Source organism: Balaenoptera physalus, assembly GCF_965194825.1.
Source record: "Balaenoptera physalus genome assembly, chromosome: 10".
Lineage (NCBI taxonomy): Eukaryota > Metazoa > Chordata > Mammalia > Artiodactyla > Balaenopteridae > Balaenoptera > Balaenoptera physalus.
Window position 1 is genome coordinate 21,901,343 of NC_138889.1, and position 18,334 is coordinate 21,919,676.

Below are 18,334 nucleotides of genomic sequence, written 5' to 3' on the forward strand. Positions count from 1 at the left end.
ACTAAATAACGTAAAATTAGAGCGGGGAAAGACAGCTGAAGGCTGAAGAGAGTTACTAAGATGACCATGGGTGAAATGGCCCACCTGAGGTTTAAGTCAGCTCTTTCATTTTCTGAACTTGAGTCACCAGGGTTCAATGGTAACAGCTTCTAAAGGTCTGTTTGTTTAATCTATTTTAGTTTTATTCTCCCCCCAACAAAAAAATCTGGGGTTATCTGGGGTTTCCATTTCTGACCAAATGGAAAGTATTAACACTCAAAGCAACTGACAATGGAAATCCGTTTAACTTCATGTTACAATGTTTCTGTTATAAGCAATGAGAAAAACCAGTAAAGTCAGTGAAAAGGCAATCTTGCAAAACAAGTTTTAAATAATGCAGCTACCACAGGTCCTCCATTCCTAAAGTTTTTTATTCATAAAGTTCTAGCAGTATCATTTGGTGGCAAAACTTGAACTGAATAGACATGAGACTGTTTGTAGTCCTTATTCATCCCAATTCATGGGAGTAATCCTGTGTTTCCTGAAGAACATGCAAGTGCTTGATTACAGGGTGCCCCTCCAGCCACACTAGGGGAAGTATGTAAGATGTGGAATGCAGAATCTACCTTTCCAAAGTCTAAGACATAGACTTGCTGAATTCCAGGACCCATGTGGCCCCAAGGGTTGCAGATAAAGGGTTGTACACCTGTGTGTTGACATCTGCTAGAGGAAACTGAGAGCAAAGTGAAGGGAAGTAATGGCAAATGGGGGAAGCTGGTATGGCTCCAGGGGCCCAATTTTCAGAAGGCCTGGTTAGGACATGTGGTCTGTCAAAGGCAGAGAATACTAGACAGAAGACCGTTGTAGACATCTGGAGTCGTACAGAGGCTGTGGTGAGTGAGAATATTTGGGAAACCCTAACAAGTCCTCCAGCCAAAGTCAGACTCGCCTATGGGGACCTGTGGCCCAGCTACTCATCACCACCTACAAAGCAGGGTGTTGAGGGCAGGACAGTAAGATCACAAACATTCTAGTGGAAGTTTCTAAGCTCCTCCTTTTTATTTTAAGAAATCTGATCATTTAAGTTTGGGGTTTATTTCAACGCTCATTTAATTTTCAGAAAAGGGATTATTTTAAAAAGAAGAAAGAGAGAATAGATAAATAAAGACTTACTTACTAAAATAGGTCTTAAACTTGGCAGCACATCAGAATCACTTGGGAAGCTTTTTAAAATATTGATCCCTGAACCCATCCCAGACACACTGATAAGGAGGTCCTGAAGTGCTTCCAAGGCACATGGAATTTTCAAAGTGATCCAAGGTAATCTTGTTGTGTAGACAAGGTTGAGAACTACTGCCTTAGGAAATTTTTTTTAATTTTTAAAAAGAGAAAGACTTTTCCCCTATTTCTGTACAAGGAATGAAAGTGCCAAAGATCCAGAAAAGCCCAAACAGGGTGGCGAGTACACTTTGCAGTTCTTGTTTAATCACATGTACTAACCACACAAAGGAAGTTTCATTTCTGCAAAACCTATCAGTTTCTCTTTCATACTTATTGTTTGCAATCCTAGACGTATAACACAATTTTCAGCCAATGACTTCATCTTCCCCAACCTTGAGGCCATGGATGTGCCCAACATTTATGTACCATCAAGGATTAAGGGAAGGTCTGCTATATGTCAGAAGGAAAAACAGCTTCCCAGAAATTCCCTTGTGTGTTGGATGGAATGTAGCAGAATCAGTGTCTTGACAGGTACCTAACTTCTTTTCTTTCTTCTGATGGCGTATCTGCATAATACACTCCACATTCTTTATATGCATGCTTAAGCAATTTGGCTTTCTCTCCTTTTTCTCTGAATTACCTCAAAATGAAGAAAATGTTGCAAGCTAGTCTCTCTTATCTGCTTTAAAATATGGCTCCAGAATGCTTTCTCTTTGACTGTATCCTGTGTATCCCCATGACTGTTTAGTTTATTTGTGATAGCTGACAATTCCTCCTCTTCATCTGCTGCTTTGGGGAAATGATCAAGCCAAACAGGATTCATATTCTTCACGTGTTAGCCAACCAAACATATTTTCCAAGCTATTATTTATTTTTCTCTCTCCATTTGGACTTTTTCTCCCTTCTCCTCCTTCAAGTCTCTTCCTCAGAGGTTCTGCCTTTATCCTCAATTCAAATTGGGTACCCTGTTACAGTTTCTCAGAACATGATGTGCTTCACTTTTCATAGCACTCATCACAATTTAATTAAATGTTTATCTCTGTACTTATTTATTTAATGTCTATTTTCTTACTAGATGATAGAATATTTGAGGTCAGGAACCAAGTTTGTTTTGTAGTTTAGTCTGTTGTTTAGTTGTTTAGTTTGTCATTTGGTTTGGTTTGATTTTTGTTTTTATCCTTGGTTTCCTGTGTGTGTCTGGGTGTGTGTTTGGGGATTTTCTTGGGTGGGTTCTTGTTCGTTTGTTTGTTTGGTTTTTGGAGGGGAGGGTCCTTTCTTTTTTTTTTATTACCATGTGTCACATCAGTGCCTAACACTAACACAGAGTGGATGATAAATAAATACTAATTGAATCAATGGATTAAAAGCCCCAAAGATTCGAGTAACCTGGGGCATTGGATATGTTCATCAGAAGGTCACTGGAGACTTTATGAAAAGGTGTCAGTTAAAGCAGAGATAACTGGAAACCAGAAAGCAGTAGACTGAAGATGGGCTGGGAGCCCAGAGAAAGGAGGTGTAGTACACTCACCTTTGCATAGCAAGACTTGCAATTGTCATGTAAAAACAAGTGTCCAAAATGTAAGACTTTAACCAATGAGTCACACCTAACCTAATAAATGAACATTTATTTCAGAGTTGCACATTCCATTTTTATATAATTGTGATTCAGAACAAATACCTTGATGATGCTTTATTTGCTATGGCAAGTGCTTAACTGCAGCTTGTTTTGTTGGCATTTATTTAAATGTCAGTAAAACTCTCTCCCACAGATATTAAATTTTATAATTAATCATTCATGAAGCCTTCTTTAATCAACTTTTCCTTTAGTATTTCAAACTCTTGTCAGGCCCATTCATTTCCGCTGTGATGATCTAAGAATTGGTTTTAGGCGATAAATTGACTATGTTCTCCCAGAGCACATTTTCCTTAAGAGTTTGAAAACACTCATCTTCACTCATCTAAGTTATCATGCAGTGGGGCCTGAGCTACAGTAAACACAGCATAATGAGTAGCATCTGTTAACCCAATGGCAAGTGATATCAAGCATTTTCAAGTTTCTTGCATTTTTATGATAAGTAATATAATTTGACCCATATATTCAGTGAATCAGTCAACTAACATGTGCAAGTGCCAACCATGAGTCATATCCGGGAATAGAATTATATACACACTATGATATGTAATATGAAAAGATATATAACACTATGCCTGCCCTCATGGAATTTATAATCCAAGTGGAAAGACAGACATGAAAGCAAGTAGGAGCAGTTAAGAGTTAAGCAGCTATTATGGAGGCAAGTATAATTGATAGAGGAAAAGATTGGAGTCTGGGATAATAGGGGGGTCAGAATGGCTTCCTGACCTGAGCTGTATCTTAAAAACTGAGTAAATAAGGGGGTTGGAGTGAGAGGAGTAATGGGGAGAAAGGACAGTCCAGACTTGAAAAAGTGGATCAAAGACCCAGGAATGTGAAACAGCATGACATCTTGGACATGCTGGTCATTAGGCATCTTGCAGGTGCCTAATGAGATGGGAAATGAGAGTAAGAAATGAGTAAGAGTAAGAAATGAGTAAGAAATGAGATGGGAGAGGCAAGGAGAGACCAGGTCATGTGGTGTCTTGTGCGCTATGCTGAGCAGTGTGGATTATATTCTCTTGGCAATGTGGCATCTCTGGAATGTTTCAAGTAGGGAATTACTTGGTGAGACAGGAGTTTGAGGAGCTCACTTTGGCAGCTGTTTAGAGATTGAATTAGAAAGTTTGAGGTCTGGAGACATTTTATTCATTCATTCAAACATTATAAAAGTACCTTTTAAGTACCAGATACTGTCTACCTCTAGGAATACAGGAATGAACCAAAGAGACAAGATCTCTGGTCTCACAGAGCATCCTAGCAGAGGCAGATAGATAATTACCAGACAAGTAAAGAGACAAACAAGAAAAATAGAAGATAATGTTAAGCACTGTGCAAAAATGAAAATAGGCTGACATAAGAGATACTGGCCAATGGCTACTTGAAATTACATGGAAAGAAAGACCTCTCTGAGCAGAATCTGAATGACAAGAAAAAACAGTCATTCTATGATTGGGGGGTAAGCATTCCAGGCTAAGGGACAGCTGGAGCTAAGAAGATAAAAGTTTAACCAGCTCAAGAAATGGAAACAAGGCCAGTGAACAGCGTTAAGATGGTGAGGGGTAAGAGACTAAGTTTAATAGGTAGACCCAGACTAGAATTCAAAGGACATGTGACCTGAGGCAACAGATTTGGGTTTTATTTTAAGCACCATAGGAAGTCACTGCATGGTTTTAAGCAGGCGAGTGATATGGTCTGGTGTATATTTTTAGATGATCATGGGCTTCTTTGTGGAAGGTGGACAGGAGCAGAAGTAGAAAGAAGTTGGCAAGCTATTGCAGTCGTCCTCATGGGAGGGATCAATCAGGTGGGCTAGGGTGATGGCAGTAGAGATGCAGAGAAGCAGAGGGAACTGGGACGTGTGAGTAGAGTTAAAAAGGACTTGGTGGTAGATTAAACGTGGGGAACAAGAGAGAAAGTGGAATCAAAGAACACTGCTGAATGTTCAGCATGTGCAATGTGTGGATGTTGGAAATATTTGTTGAGAAAGGAGCAGATTGGAGAGAGGAAAATGGGAATTTCTATGGGACCATGTGAAATGTGAGATAACTATTGAATCCAAGAGGAGATGTCAAGTTGGCAAATGGGTGTACATGTCTGGAGCTCCAAGGAGAGGTCAGAGCTGTAGATAAAGATTTGAAAGTCACCCCTGTGTAGTGTTTCAAAAGCCCGGGGACTGGGTGGGACACCAAGAAGATGGTGTAACTGGAAGATAGGAGGATACCCAAAAACCAGCTCTGGATGCTGAGAAGAAGATGTAAATATGGTTTTAAAAAGATACTGTGGCATCACAGAAGCCAAAAAAATAATGAATGATGGCTTTAGAATATGATTATAAGTTTAAAAAAGAAGTACGATATTATCATTATAATAGGCAGAGCTTCTTTTGCAGCTACTTAGCTTGTCCATGTCTCTCTTATTCAACTCTGAAAGTGTAGTGCTGTAAGAGTGTCTGGCACAGAGTAGTAATAAAATAAATCTTGCAAGGGACCTGGGTTGGAGTTTATATAGATGTAGGAAACTTCAAAATTGAGGTCATGGGAGTGGGTGAGTGAGATTACCCAAGATGGGTGTAGAATGAGATAAAAGCCAAGGGCAGAAAGAAGCCAACAAATAATAACATTTAGAGAATGTTTAGCAATGGAACATTTAGCAACACTTAACAGTGGAAACGAAGAAGGAGCATTCAGTAAGACAGGAGTGGAGCCAGGAGAGTGTTATTACTGTGGTGGTGGGGGGATTGGGGGGGGGGGGTAGGAGTGGGAATGTGAAATGCTACCAAAAAATAGGGTCTGCTAGCAGACCTTGGAGAAAAGTAAAGTAAACAAAGAGGATCTTGGTTGTAGTGGGTGAGGAAGAGGTAAGAAAGCCAGGAAAGTAAGTTTGAACTATTACTTCAGGATATGGGAGTTATTGCTTCATGAGTATAGAATTTCAGTTTTGCCAGATGAAAAGACTTCTGTGAATATACTTAACACTACTGAGCTGTACGTTCAAAAATGGTTAAGATGGTAAGTTTTATGTTATGTGTGTTTTACCACAATGTAAAAAAAGAATTTTTTTTCAAACCTAGATGAACAGTAAAGGTAGAACAATCAGGAGATTGATGAAAAGAGACCATCTTCCTCTGAAGCTGGAGAAAAGGAGGTGAAGCTTATGCTGATGAAGAGTTAGGAGACATCAGCACAGAAAGCAAAGAGAAGAGTGTACATTAACCTGACTTTTCTAAAATATAAGGTGTGGTTGTCAGTGAGAATGGGAGGGCAGGCAGGAGTGACTCCCACCTCAGTGATCCTTGACGTCTGAGGAAGATAGCTTAGTGAAATCATTTCACAGAGGAACCAAACCTTGTTTTCGTCTGTTCCTCTCCTGCTAGACAGTTTTTCCCCGAAGTGTATAACTTGTTATTATAATCAGTCAATGAGAATAATACACAGATAAATACAAAATCTTGTATTTGAGTGTATTCAGATTTATATCAAACTTAGCATCCACAATATTTCTTTTGTTCTGGTTGTACAGAAGCAATAAGATCATGACTTCCACAGACCAGTAGTTTTGAAAGTGTATTTATTTGTTGACAGCTCACCTTGCAATCTTAGGACGGTCAAAAATTAAACAAATCTAGAGGCTTAAAAGAGGAATAGTGCTAATTTTTATTTTAAATATGAATTACAGTATCTAAGAATTGCTTGCATTTATTTCATAATGTCAGAAAAGAAGCACTCATGATATACAAAAAACACCAAAAATACCTACAGTGAAATATCACAGCACGATGTTACTCTTTCCCACATGATTATTAATGCCAGTGAGAGTAGAAACAGAGCAGATGTGCCTGAACCTTGCCTGGCATTTAATTTATCCCAGTGCACATGTGCAGGAATATTTTATTTGCTTGCAAAGTTTTATTTGTATCTATATAGACAGGCTTGAATTTTAAAAAGAGCAGTGTATAGGTACAACTTTTTATTGTGGAAATGTTTATAAGCAAATTTTTGTTTTATTCATAAATATTTCAGTATGTATTTCTAAAAGTTAGGAACTTATTTTTTTAAACATAACAATACCATGATCACAACTTAAAAAGTTAATAACTCCTTAATATCATCAAATGTCTACTCATCATTTAAACTTCCCAGTATATTTCCCAGTCGTTAAAATGAGGACCCCAATAAGCTCCATATATGTAGTTAGTTGTTGTGTCCTCTAAGTCTCTTTCAACCTATAGGTTCCCTTTTCATCTTTCTTTTTTTTCCCCAGTCTCTTCCTTTTATATTGAAATTGAATAATAAATGGGCCAGGAACTATGCTAGACGCTTAATGGATATCATCATATTTATTCATCACCAGAACCCTTTACAAGTAGATATTATAATTACCTAGATACAAGATCAGGAAATGAAGGCTTAGAAAAATGAATACACTAGCAGTGACAGAACTGAGTTTACATCTGCAGACCTCCTTGACTCCAAAGCCCATGTTCTTTCTATTATCGATGGCCTCCCAAGTCACCATGTACTTGGGTCTCCAAAGCTCAAGACGACCTCTGTTTTCTTTTGAAATGCTATCCAAGCAAATTTGAGCCCAGGCATCCCAGAAATCTGGGTTTCTGTAATAAATGCAGGAATGAGTGTCAAACCTTCTAACCACTTAGATATTTCCAATTAATTCCCACAAAAGCAACAGAAATTACTGAAATATCAGCTGAGCAATCATCCCCCCATCCCCAACTCCTGGTATCAGCTTTTAGCCTTTCAGAGGTGAGAAGGAGATGAAGAAGTTGTTGAGAGTGACCAGAGAGTGCCATAAGGAGAGAGAGATTCAAAATGGCATCTCTCATACTTGCCTCCTTGACCTCAAGTTTTGCAGAGTTGGTAACTACTGAATGATGATTCTAAACATAATGAAAGTCAGGCAGACTCCATTTTTCTTAAAAAAAAATAGTGCCTTAAAACCTTGTAATAGGGCTTCCCTGGTGGCGCAGTGGTTGAGAATCTGCCTGCTAATGCAGGGGACACGGGTTCGAGCCCTGGTCTGGGAGGATCCCACATGCCTCGGAGCAACTGGGCCCGTGAGCCACAACTACTGAGCCTGCGTGTCTGGAGCCTGTACTCCGCAACAAGAGAGGCCACGATAGTGAGAGGCCCGTGCACCGCGGTGAAGAGTGGCCCCCGCTTGCCTCAACTAGAGAAAGCCCTCGCACAGAAACGAAGACCCAACACAGCCAAAAATAAATAAATAAATAAATAAATAAATAAATAAATAAATAAATAAATAAATAAATAAATAAAAATTTAAAAAAAAAAACCTTATAATAAAACAAGTTTAAAGCAGTTGCAGTCTCTCAGAGAGGTAATATTTTGATCAGGGATTGCATTCTTGACCAAAAAACCATCTCAAAAAAAAAAAAAAATTAAGATATATCCAACAACATGTTAAAAAAAAAACCCTACAATTTTTGCAATTATTTAAAATAATATTCCAAGTGGTATAAATGAACATAAATTTACCTTGTATATTGATGTGTAAAGTAGTCCCAATTTACTATAATTGCACATAGATCTTACAAATGATATGATCCTACTGAATCTCCATATTTACTATTGTTACACCTGTATTCAGTCTCCCAGACTTGGGTCTATCATTTTCATGTTACTTTTTCGGATATATGGTGAATGCCAACTTTATGCCTAAGTAAAAGTTTATTTTATTCCTGTAGTCATTCAATACACATTTAATGAGCTAATCTTAGGTGACAGGCCCAGTGTTAGATGCTAGATACTAGAGAGCAAGTTTAAGACAAGGTTACTGTCTAATAAGGTTAGACAGTAATAAGACAAGGTTACTGTCAGTAAGTAGCTCAGCCCCATAGAGAACCGATATGAAAAGGAACAAAGACGATATAATGCAATGAGAACTGGGTGTATAATGTGCTACAAGGATGCATGAAAGGGAATAGCTAATGCTGCCCAGAGTCTAGGAGGCTTTCACAGAGGAGAGCATCTATGAACTGACTGTTGAAGGACGACAATGACGATGGTGAAAATGGTGGTTCTGGTGGTGGTGCTGCTGGTGGTGATAGCAGCTGTCGTTACTGAGCACTAACTAAGGGCCTATAACCGTGCCATGTTTATATAATATCTCACTAAATCTTCACACTAGTCCATCAAGATCAGCTTTACCCACATTTTACAAAGGAAATAGCTGAGATCTAGGAAATTAAAAATTGTACCTATCACACAAGAGATAGGTGAAATCAAAACCACCTACCAAAACTTTTGGTTAAACCAAAACCTCTGGTTGCAACAATAGCTTCTTATGCTAATACTCTCAGCCTCTCTGCCCAGGAGTTTGTCAGGTGGACGGATAGAGGAAGGACATCCCAGGCAGAGGGGTGGGTGTCTACAAAGGCTTTGAAGTGAGGGGCAGCGGTCCACACTCACAGAAAGCAGGTCCTGGTAGAGAGTAGAAAATGATTACAGTCTCTGCTAGAAGCTTTTCACTAAACATTCAAAAAAAGATCATTTGGGTAGAAGTGTTGAGAGTGGAATTGGAGTGGATGATCAATAGAGTTTATTTACAGGGAAGCTGAAAACTTAATATATTACCTTTCCATCTTCTCAACTGCAAGCTACTTTCAGGCAGAAATTGACAACCAGGTTATATAGTTTATTAATTACATAATGTATTTATTCATCTGACAAATATTTCTTGGATGTCCTTCAACAGTCAGTTCCAATAGTTCTTGGAGAATTAAACCTTGTAATTATTTGTGCTTAAAGGTTTCCAATTTTTAATTTTCTTAAGCCAAAAGCTACCTGACAGGGTCTTGATTTCTTGGATGCAGACACTGTGCTGGGCACTGCAGAGAAGGAGGTAAAGAAGGCACAAAGCCTCCTCAACAAGGGCATCACCTGGAGGAGGAGGCTGGCATCTCAGCAAGCAGACAGCAAGCACGAGGGACCCGTGTGACCGTGTCCTCACTTCCCTCAAATGATTCTCGGTTGGGCACAGTGGTGCTGCTGCCCACAGTGACTTCAGCCAGATGCACAAAATGCACCATGGTTTGAATTTAGAAGCTCCTAAATTAAGAATTAGATTCACAGAGAGATTGAATAACCAGAATAACAGCAGACAAGAGCCAGTGGGAGATGATTTTTTAGAATCTAATAGTCTTTCTCTTTCATGAAGCCTCAGACAATTGTACTATCATGCCACAGTTAGAATACTTCAAATTTATGTCCACCAGGAATCTACTTTTGCACGATATTACAGATAATACTGAAAAAGAAATGTTTGCTTTGGAAAAAATAAAAGGAAAAAGAGAATTAAACGTTGTAATTATTTGTGCTTAAAGGTTTCCAATTTTTAATTTTCTTAAGCCAAAAGCTACCTGACAGGGTCTTGATTTCTAAGCGGAATAAATAGAGGATTAAACAATTGTTAACAGTGTAATATTTAGTTAAAGTAGATTAATAGATAATGTGATAGAAAAAATAGAAAATGAATGAACATCAAGGATACGAAAAGGCAGATGACCACAGTGAAGATCAGGGGACAGCTGGCCTAAGGCTCTATAGTGGTGCTTTAAATGGAAGATAGAAACTGTGGTCTCTCTCAGTTAAACACCATGCGCATATTCAGGGGCAAGATTAATATATATAAAGGTGGAGGACGTGAGCAACATGCTATGAGAAATGGAACCAAATATTCCCTAGGTCTTAAAATTCAGTGATTGCCCCCTCCTAGACACCTCCTTCTGTCTGAAGCCATGGCAAATGGCATTCTCAGAGTCCATACTGTGAAGTTCCAAGTATAAAGTGGGTCTGCACTGATGTAAACATAAGTCTAAGGATGGAGGTTCCTCTCCGTAGTGGTTCAGAAGAACTCCTGACTCTTACAAAGATTTGACAATGAAGACCTAGCAGGGGAAAAAAAGAAGAGGAAGAGTGGGGAATTAGAGTAAATCTCTGTGGTTTAGAGCTTATGCTTTGATTCACATTTGTAAGTAAACAGCCTTTGACCTATTCAAATGCATCACTCCAGGAAAGTCCCCTTCTCTGTCCTATATCATCAATTTTTCCTTGTCTATTGGTTGGATCATTTCCAACACATGTAAACATGTTTTTTTCTTTTTCATCTTATAAAAATGTCCTCTCTGGACTGTACTTCCCCCTTCAGCTGCTGCCCATTTCTCTGTTCTCCTTTTTAGCAAAACTTCTTGAAAGATTTGACTATTCACTACTCACTATTTATTCCTCCAATTTTGTTACCACACTCTAATTCGGCTTTTCCACCACCACTCCCCAAAAGCTCATTAATGAACTCCATGTTGCTGAATCCAATGGTCAATGCTCCGTCATCCCTCTTGGCATTATCAGCAACATCTGACACAACTGATAGCATTCAATTTCTTGGAAATACTTCCTTCACTTGGAATTCATGGACACACATTGGCTGCCTCCCTTACTGGTTTATCCTCTTCTCCAAGCCCAGTGCTTGGTTCTTGAACCTCTCTCTTTTCTCCACACTCTCACTTGAGACCTCATGGCGTTAAATACCATCTCTATGTTAATGACTGCCAGATTTATACTTCCATGCTGGACCTCTCCTCTGAAATCTTGTCTTATCCATCCAACCATCTACTCAGCAATTCTATTTGGATGTCTAAAAAATATCTCAAAATTAATATGCCCCAAACCGAACTCATGATCTCCTTGCCACCATCAAATTTGGATCACCCATAATCTTTCCCATCTCAGTAAATAGCATCCATCCTTCCACTTGTTCAAGCCCAAAATCTCAGAATTTGTGTCTAATTTCCTTAAAGTAAGAGTTTTTTTTTTTTTCTTTTCCCAAGAGAGGTCCTACTAAAATGTCATAGATCCCTTTGAGGAAGGACCCAGTGCCACAAGTACCACAAATCTTCCTTTCAGTCTTCCCCAAAGGGAATGTGGTAATTTACCAGGATGACTGTGCACTATGGAAATGGAAATACCCAAACTTTTCTGGGATTACTGAAGACTGGCTCTGAGTTGACACTCATTCCTAAGAACCCAAAATGCTACTGTGGCCTACAAGACCAAATGGGGACCTATGGAAGTCAGGTGATAAATGTAATTTTGGCCTAAGTCTTTCATGGACCCAGTGGATGCAGAGAACCATTCTGTGATTATTTCCCTAGTGGCTTAAGGTCCAGTTGGAATTGACATTCTCAGGAACTGTCAGAATCCCCACAAGAAGGACAGAATAATGATGGTTAAGATTATAGACTCTGGAGCTAGCCTACCTGGGTTCAAATCCGATATATGTCACTAGCTGTGTGGCCTTGGGCAAATTACTTTATTAACTCCTTTGTGCTTCCGTTTCCTAATCTTAAAAATGAGATAATGATATCCCTTAAGGGTGGTATGAGGATTAAATGAGTTAGTATTTGTCAAATGCCTATACATAGTAAGTGCTACATAAATGTTGCTTAAATAAATAAATTCCTTAATCCCTTTCTTTACTTCACACTGCCCCTCAAATCAGTCAGGAACTCCTTTTGGCTTTACCTGAAAGTCATATTTAAAGTCTGACTGCTTTACACTACACTCCCTCCTCCCAACCCCCACGGCCACCACCACAGAGCCAGCCGCAACCAACTCTTACTGGATTATTGCAGTAACCTCTTAACTGATCAGGCCCTCCATTACCTCCCTAGCCCCATCTCTTAATAGTCTCCATATTCATCCTACTGCACTCCCCCCACACCAGCTGCTCCCCCGAGGACTCCAGACTTGCTCTCACTTCAGTGCCTTTGCACTGGCTGTCTTCTTGGCCTCGGATGCTCTCGCTCTGGTTATCCTCATGTGTCAACACTCTGACGTTTTTCGCAAGTGTCAGCTTCCTAATAAAGCCCACTCTGATCATCCTATTTAAACATTTTTATGCCCCCATACATACTGCCAATACATCCATACACACTCTTTATCCTGCTCTATTTTTTTTTTTTTAACTTTGGGTTTATTTATTTATTTATTTATGGCTGCGTTGGGTCTTCGATTCTGTGCGAGGGCTTTCTCTAGTTGCGGCAAGTGGGGGCCACTCTTCATCGCGGTGCGCGGGCCTCTCACTATTGCGGCCTCTCTTGTTGCGGAGCACAGGCTCCAGATGCGCAGGCTCAGTAATTGTGGCTCACGGGCCTTGTTGCTCCACGGCATGTGGGATCTTCCCAGACCAGGGCTCGAACCCGTGTCCCCTGCATTAGCAGGCAGATTCTCAACCACTGCGCCACCAGGGAAGCCCCTATCCTGCTCTATTTTAATAGTACTCATCACTTTCTAAAATGTACAGAATTTACTGTATTTAGTAGATCCCACAGAAGATCCTGAAAAGGTCCCAAGTGATTAAAGATCCACTAGATAGAAGGTACCTGAATCCCCGAGTCACTGCTTAGAGGAGAGTTGTCCAGGGGAACCTCCTGAGCAGCAACATACGCACGGAACTTTCCACGAGCAAGGGCTGACTGCTTGCCGTCACCAGTTCGATGGAGCACAGATTACTGCCTCTACCTGGCCTTGCCATCATTCAAGAGCCTCCTTAACTGCCCAGCTAATATCCCAGGGGTGAATGGAGCCATGCATAGGAAAAAGAAAATAACAATAGCACCTACAGCACCCAGCAACCAGAGAGAGGAAAACAAGCAGAATGCCTAAAACTGGCAGCTCCTTATATACCGGAACTGCTGGAGAGGAAAGATGATAGCTTTAATTTTTGAATGAGATTTAAAAAATGATAATAACAATGGTGCTCAAAGAAATTCACTTCTAATATATGAAGAGAAAAAAAAAAAACAGACTCTGGAATTCAAAGAGTTTTTTCTTGTTTTGTTTTCTTTTTTGACTTTACAAAGTCCACAGATGGAATAGAAGGAGCTTCTATTTTCTGTTGGGGATTGAATTTGGACCCGTATGATCAAGCAAAACCTATCTCAACACAGAAAGTAAAAACACAAAGAGATGGAAATCATAAGAGAAATTTTTAAAAAGGGCTTGGAGGACAGATGCATAGACCCAACATGTGAAGAATGAAATTTCCAAGGGAGGGAAAGGGAACAGATGTAGGAATGCATTAATTAAGGAAATAACAGAAGAAATTTTCCCTTTTTTGAAGAAAGACTCAAGTCTACAAATTTAAAGTGCTCATTGAGTTCCAGGCATAATTGATGAGGAAAAAAAAAAATTTTTAAACCCAATTGGGCATATCCAGGCAGAATTCCTAAATTCAAGCATAAAGAAAATGCATAAGCTGTCACACATAAAAACTGTGTTACATACAAAGGAAAGGGCCAACACAAATAGGACTGAGGCACTAGACAGAAGAATTACCCCCATAGAGCACTGAGGCAGGAGGATGCCGACCCCAAATCCTATCTCCCCGAGAAAGCCAGCTGTCAGGGTGAGAGAGGGAGTGGGCAAATATGCAGGAATCCAGGACTTACATCACCCACATATTCCATCTAAGGTAATGCTTCAGGAAGGACTCCAAGACAACAAGATAATCAAAACAGAGTCCCCAGTAGGGCACAAAGAGGTGAGGAAATAGCATGAACATGAGTCTCTGTCTCTCTGCATTTGTGTGTGTGTGTACAGTTTTCCACTTAGATATACTTAATTTTCCACTTAAACCTAAATTGAAAATGATAGAATACCTGGGAATTTGTAATATAAGTGCTAAACAATGATCATATAAAGAGAAGAAACAACCTACAGGGGAAAACCTAAAAAAGTCTAAAAGTATTAAATGATCTCATAAATCCTTGGGAAGGGAGGAAGGAGCAAGTAGAGAAGGGAAGTGGAAGTTTTCTTAAGGTTTCACCTGAGAAACAAGTAAGGAAATGAAAACATTATAAAAGTGAAGGAAGACAGTGAGAAAATAAAACACTTCCATGGAGAGATATGATCGGTACCTTATTTTCATACTGATAGCAGAGAAAGAAGTGGTTCAATAGAAATAAACAAAATGAAAGTAATACCTAGAAGAGTGGGGTCATGTGATAGAACCTCTAAATTTAATAAGGAAAAGCTAGACAACTAATAGTAGTTTGATCAACCCACCAAAGCTAAGAGGGGGGGGGGAAGGAAAAACAACATAATATAAATAATATGCATGAGGTAAAATGAAAGAAATAAAATCAAAAATATCTGTTTTCAGTTAAATGTGAAGGGATTGGATTCACCTTTCAAAGACAAAGACTGTCAGATTGGATTTTAAAAAAAAAGTAGATGTGGCTATTTTCAAAACACACTGAAAAAAAAAGTTTCTTTTTAATGTTGGAAAGAAAGAAGTAGGCAAACAGATATCAGGAAAATACATTTTTTTTAGAAAAGGAAGGGAGGAAAAGCAGCATACAATTATAATTAGCAAAGCAGCATTTAAGATTAAAAGCATTCATCAGTGCAAGAGGAAGGTTACAAAACATAAAGGCACCATTTATTAAAAGGATGTAACAGTCACAAATCTGTAGGTACCAAATATCTAAAAAGCTAAATATATGAAGCAAACGCCATTAGAAATCTTCTTTAAAAATGCTACATAAACCTTAACTTTATAGAAGGTTATTTTAATAATTACTTTCATTATATCACTTTTATATTTTTGTTCCTGTGTTTAGTGTAGGTGGCCATGTTTATGCTTTGGTAGATCCCCTCAGGTGCAGTTAATCTTAGAAGAAGGGTGCCTGTAGGTATTAAGTTTACTTATAAAGATTCCAACAGGGTCTTGTTTTGAAAGCTCGTGATCCCCTTACCACACTGCACACTCTCCCTTAGGCCAAAGTGAACCCAGCAAGAAGCATCACAGGGCCCACCAGGCAGAGAGCAGAATGGAGGGCCCCTGGGGCCCCTCTGAGGATATGTTCCATCCCCTACTGGTGCAGCACGGCCTCAGGCCATCCATCCACCCTGAGCCTCCACCAGGACCATCTGAGCCTCACACTGAGTCCTCACCCCTAATGCGTTACCCCAGTGGGGTAAAAGGGGTGGGTGTCCTGAAGGGAGACCGGAATCCTCTCTGTCCTCTGCTAGCCACTCCCTAGATTCAATCCTGGCACTTGGCAAACATTCATCCCTCTTCAGTTTCAACAACAAAAGAGTTTTGAGCACACAGTATGTATAAGACCCTGTTCTGGGCTTCTTTATTTAGGGCACTTTTTTCCCCAAGATTTCCCTGAGGTCTAGTGAGTGAGCCAGAGTTCTAGGACTCGTGTGGCTTCCAAATGCTCCACATTTTGGGGTTGTCTGGCAATGGTCCATAGGCAGTTCTGACCCATGACTTAATTTCTATCAGGCTGAGGAAAAATTATTGTATTAAGATTAATACAGGGACTTCCCTGGTGGCACAGTGGTTAAGAATCCGCCTGTCAATGCAGAGGACACAGGTTCGATCCCTGGTCTGGGAAGATCCCGCATGCTGCAGAGCAGCTAAGCCCATGCGCCACAGCTACTGAAGCCCACGTGCCTAGAGCCCGTGCTCCACAACAAGAGAAGCCACCGCAATGAGAATCCCCTGCCCTGCAACGAAGAGTAGCCCCCACTCGCTGCAACTAGAGAAAGCCCATGCACAGCAATGAAGACCCGACGCAGCCAAAAATAAATTAATTAATTAATTTAAAAAAAAGATTAATACAATAAAGTGAGTTTTTAGTGAAGCTAAATTTATTCCATTTAGACACTTTTTCTTTATCCTGATACTATGTCCTTCCTCTTTATAGCTTAAAGTAGCCTTTCTCTTATGAAATGATAGCAGATGGCAGAGTTTTTTTCAATATTCTTACTTGAAAAATAAAACGTTGACAACCCAATAGACACCCCCCCAAATAATTTAATGTATGATGAATATAAGATGTATAACTCTGTGAATTCAAATGTGTGGGGACCTCTGTTCTCTATGGCTTCCTCTCTGTACTTTGTGTGTGTGTGTGGCCACGCTGCAGGGCATGCGGGATCTTAGTTCCCCAAACAGGGATCGACCCCGTGCCCTTTGCAGTGGAAGCACGGAGTCTTAACCACAGGACCACCAGGGAAACCTCCCCACCCCCATACTACTAAGAACTATCCATGCTGAAAGTATACATTTCTGCCATCACCTCTCACTCTGCAAATACATCTTGACCAGCAATGGAAATGGTCCAGTCATTCAAGGAATCAGATTTCGCCTGAAAGGATGGGGGCTACATAAAACAGAATCCAGTCCTGGGAGGCTGGAAGAACACACTGCATTGCCAAGTATTGCTGAGCCTGATGGATCTGTCCCCACATTGCCAACTGATGTCATAAGCTTGGTCCCCCACATATTCTACTGGGGAAACTCATCATAATCCAATTTCATTCTAAAAGAAAAATTCTCTGATACACACATAGCAGTCATCACAAATATGACAAAGTTGCCCTGAATCTGTCTTTAAAATTCAAAAGAAAAAAGAATGACAATTGAAGGTCATAATTGTACCGATATCAAACCAAAGACAGAGAAGTGTTGTCTTCATTTACATCACGCTCTTACCTTCCAAAATTTCAAAATGATTTCTGATGTTCTCTCCATTATTCACTGATTAAAATTTTAGGAAGTTTACTTTTAACCCAGGTTGAATTTGGCAGTTTGGCTCATTTGACATGGTGCTTCACTTCTTTCCTGCACAGGAGACAGCATGGTATAGGGAACTTTGGTCTGTCTGACAGCAAGTATCTGAGTTTGAATCCTGACTGAAAATTTTTTATTAGCTATATTACTTTCAGCAAGCTTTTAACATCTCTAAGCCTCAGTTTCATCATTTGTAAAACGGGTATTATAAGACAAACAGCATAGTTGTAATACAGTTGGTATAAAGTATCCAAGAAATGCTAGTAGTATTTTTTAATATAATTAGGCCCAAATTTTACTTTCAAATAAACTTACACAAGATACCTTTTTTTCTGTTTGTATTATTTTTCAAAAAGCAACTGGGAGGAAGAGTTTAAATTTGCTTCTCAAGTTTGTAAAGAATTACATAGATGAACCTGGAGTGAAAAGGGTCTTGGGCCAAATGTTTTGTCTGCTTGTAATGCCACATATCCACAAATAAGAACTACAAGTGGTCTCAGCTTTAATTTCACACCACTGTCTCTTTAACCAAGCAGCGTCCTCAGAACTGTGCTTCAGTGCTGAATCATTACTGACTCAGAGGTTTATAAATACTGCTACATGAATCACTTGGAGTTTTCTTTAGTGGTCCCCTACTTCCCTCTCGAAGATTCAATTAAACCTGACCCCGCAAAGGGAGTGATATCTGACTTCCCATATTAGTGGGGCTGCTAAGTCTCTATGACGTACATGATACATTTATAAGAAGGAACATTCTAAAATTAAGCTTAATGTATTCTCATTCAATTCACTAAATAACTGATGTAACTTGAAGACAGTAAGCTACCCTCATCAGTTTTCTATAACAGCTTACTAAATGTCAGAAAGAAATAGAAA

The 18,334-nt window shown here is 39.5% G+C and overlaps 1 long non-coding RNA gene across 1 annotated transcript in view; it reads right to left on the reverse strand.

Annotated features, from left to right (window-relative positions):
- The window catches only part of LOC309667926, a 614,088-nt gene that overhangs the window by 120,229 nt on the left and 475,525 nt on the right, over positions 1-18,334 (reverse strand). The gene's annotated exons all lie outside the window — the stretch shown is intronic.